The sequence below is a fragment of the Hydra vulgaris genome, chromosome 02 (assembly GCF_038396675.1).
Source record: "Hydra vulgaris chromosome 02, alternate assembly HydraT2T_AEP".
Lineage (NCBI taxonomy): Eukaryota > Metazoa > Cnidaria > Hydrozoa > Anthoathecata > Hydridae > Hydra > Hydra vulgaris.
Genome location: NC_088921.1, coordinates 61,615,001 through 61,617,500, shown reverse-complemented (window position 1 = coordinate 61,617,500; position 2,500 = coordinate 61,615,001). Strand labels below are relative to the sequence as shown.

Here is a 2,500-nt window from a genome sequence, read left to right as displayed (position 1 = left end):
CAATATCAACTAAGAAATCAGTGTTTTCATCTATAACTTCTTCAACAATTTCTGGGCACTCATTCATTATGTAGCTCACAAAACCTAAAAAAGTAATTTAAATCTTATAGATTCAATAAATTAATTAAAATAAAATATGGAACATTAGAACTACTTACTTTTTACATCACCATAGCTACATCACGCTTGCTAACTCTACTAATGAATGAATTGTCTTATTCCGAGATTTTATAGCTTTTTTACTAAGAAGAGAACTAGTTTTTCCAGCACCACGTTTTCTTATATTCAGTAAATCAACAATTACACTGTTGTTGTTTTGTTTGATGTTATCAAAAGATGGTGTTTGAAATTTTATTATTGGACAAGATGTCATATTGATTACTTCACTTCTATCCAAGCCAAAAAACTGAAAACCAGACCAGTTTTTAGAACTAATGTAGTTTAATTTGCTAAAAGCATCTTTAACAACCGAAGAGGAATGTAATGACTTGCAATCAATTAATAAGTCAGAAACAACAATTTGGTAAACAGGACCATTATCTGATTTCTCAATCTTCATTGTTATAACCACATTAACATCATTTAGCTTTAATAACCTTTGTGCTTCATAACCTGGTTGAATACGACATTTAACTGATCCAATTGTTTTTATGTACAACAAACTGTCACAATTTATTGCAGTACCATAACTTACAATACCTAACCATGAGCACAATCTTGTGTGGGATGTTAAATTAGGTACAAGGGATTGATATTGTTTTCTACAATTTTCAGATCCGGATAAACTTATACGAAACTTAAAATCGCTAGAGTCTAATCCATAAAATCGTTTTCCATTGAGTCTACCTTTTGTTTTTACACCAAAAAAACAAATAACTTTACGATATATTGATGTTGGATTAGTGCAGATATATCTTTTTTGTATATTATTATCACGCATAATTAATCCTTCATATAAAGGTTTTCCATTTAAAGATTTGTTAACATTTAAAATTATAAATGATTCTTCTCCTGAATTCGAAACAAACTTTCTTTTTGCTGAATACCCATTAAATGCAACTGTATTCCATGCATTACAATCAACTCTTTCACCAAAGTTTAATATTCCTATCCATTCCATTCCATTTAATAGCGAAATAACTTTAAAACCAAGAGCTCAAAAGAAACCTTTTTTTTTATTACAGTAATTATTTTTTATTTTATATTCAAAACATTTCTCGCTTACAACGATGTATAACACAGAACAGACATATGACAAAAATAATTTTTTTAAAATAAAAAATACAAAAATATGAATGTAATGATAAATTATAAATATAAGAGCTTAGTAATGTAATTCTTAAAAATATTTTGATTTTATCTTAAGTTAAGGAGTTTAAATTATTTTTTTCGGATAGAAATCGCACAATATGTTCTGACGTACCATCAAATATAAAGCATGAAAACAAAATATCCCGAACGGATACAAGAAATATCCTGAACGGATACACAACTTTAATGTTCTATAATTCAAAGTAAAAATATGATATTGACATTCTTTTTTAAACTACAACGTAGACTAATAGTTACAGAAAATAAAACAAAAAACCAAATTTAAAAAAAATAAAAAACCATTGAGTTAATTTTTTTTTAGTAAACATAACTGAAAAAAAAGTGCAAAAAATCGGAATTGCACTTCCACTAACTACTGTTAAATTTCAGAAAACAGATCGCCGTGGTCAAAAATAATTTTTTTATTTTTTACGTCAAAAAATAACCAATTTTTTGTATTTATTGACATTTATATTATTTACTATGTAAGTTATTTTTAATAAATGTATGTTTGTTTGTATTGTCTTATATAGTTTAGTGTGTTGATTTTAATTAGTTTATGGTGGTTATAAAACTATTGTAAACAAACAATTGAAAATAAAGTTTTAAATAAATAAAAAAATGAATAAGGGGGCAATTTAAATAGCACACCCTGTTAAAGAATTATCATTTTGTCCCTTTGCATTTAAAAATCATAGAAATTTTTTGTATTAATACTAAAGAAAACTTTATTTGAGGTAAATTAATATTTAGTGGGATATCCTTTTGAGTTAATAACTGCTTGACAACGACGGCCCATTGACAAGATCAATTTTTGGCATTGTTCTGGCGTAATGGCGTTCCAAGCAGCCTTTAATTTCGATCCAAAATTGGTCTAAATTTGTTGCAATTGATCAATTTATGTTTCTGTCAACTTTTTTTCACAAATTTTCTATGGGATTTAGGTCTGGTGGCTGTGCATATTTTGATACCCATGGCATATTTAATGAATAAAGCTCTAATATAAAATCTCCAACTGTTCCAAATAGGTTGTTCCAAATAGGTTGTTCCAAATAGGTTGTTCCAAATAAGTTGTTCCAAATAGGTTGTTCCAAATAGGTTGTTGAAATAAAAAAATAAAAAACTAAAGTATCTAAAGCAACCAAATAGAAAAAATATCTTTTTTCCATTAGAACCGTAGACCTCATAA

The 2,500-nt window shown here is 27.1% G+C and overlaps 1 protein-coding gene across 3 annotated transcripts in view; it reads right to left on the bottom strand.

Annotated features, from left to right (window-relative positions):
• LOC136077084 (uncharacterized) overlaps positions 1-2,500 on the bottom strand; it is a 4,905-nt gene that overhangs the window by 2,402 nt on the left and 3 nt on the right. For 2 of the 3 annotated variants that reach the window (XR_010636813.1, XM_065791618.1), the window contains exons 1-2: positions 159-2,500; positions 1-84 (exon numbers count right to left, since the gene is read on the bottom strand). The exon at positions 1-84 is cut by the window's left edge and continues 915 nt beyond it; the exon at positions 159-2,500 is cut by the window's right edge and continues 3 nt beyond it. The gene's annotated coding sequence lies outside the window, so the exon portion shown is untranslated. The remainder of the gene's footprint in view (positions 85-158) is intronic. The other variant, XR_010636814.1, reaches the window with a different exon arrangement.